The following is a 315-nucleotide window of genomic DNA, read 5'->3' on the forward strand; positions in this document are numbered from 1 at the left end:
GTAGAGATGAGGTCTCGCCAAGTTGCCCAGGTGGGTCTTGAACCCATGGGCTCAGGCAATTCTCTCACCTTGGCCTCCCAAAGTGCTGGGATTATAGGCTTGAGCCTGGCCATAGGCCATTGTTTTAGGCTAAGCTCTTGTACTAAGTCCCAACAGATGAAACTAAAAGTCAAAATGGAGTCACTTATGCTGAAGCTCCATGTCACCGAAATGAAGTTATCTGACCTGAGAAATCGAGAGAGAGAGAGAGAGAGAGAGAGAGAGAGAGAGAGAGAAGAGAGAGAGAGAGAGAGAGAGAGAGAGAGAGAGAGAGAG

This window comes from Carlito syrichta, unplaced genomic scaffold, assembly GCF_000164805.1.
Source record: "Carlito syrichta isolate Samal-C Ts95f unplaced genomic scaffold, Tarsius_syrichta-2.0.1 Scaffold296312, whole genome shotgun sequence".
Taxonomy (NCBI): Eukaryota; Metazoa; Chordata; class Mammalia; order Primates; family Tarsiidae; genus Carlito; species Carlito syrichta.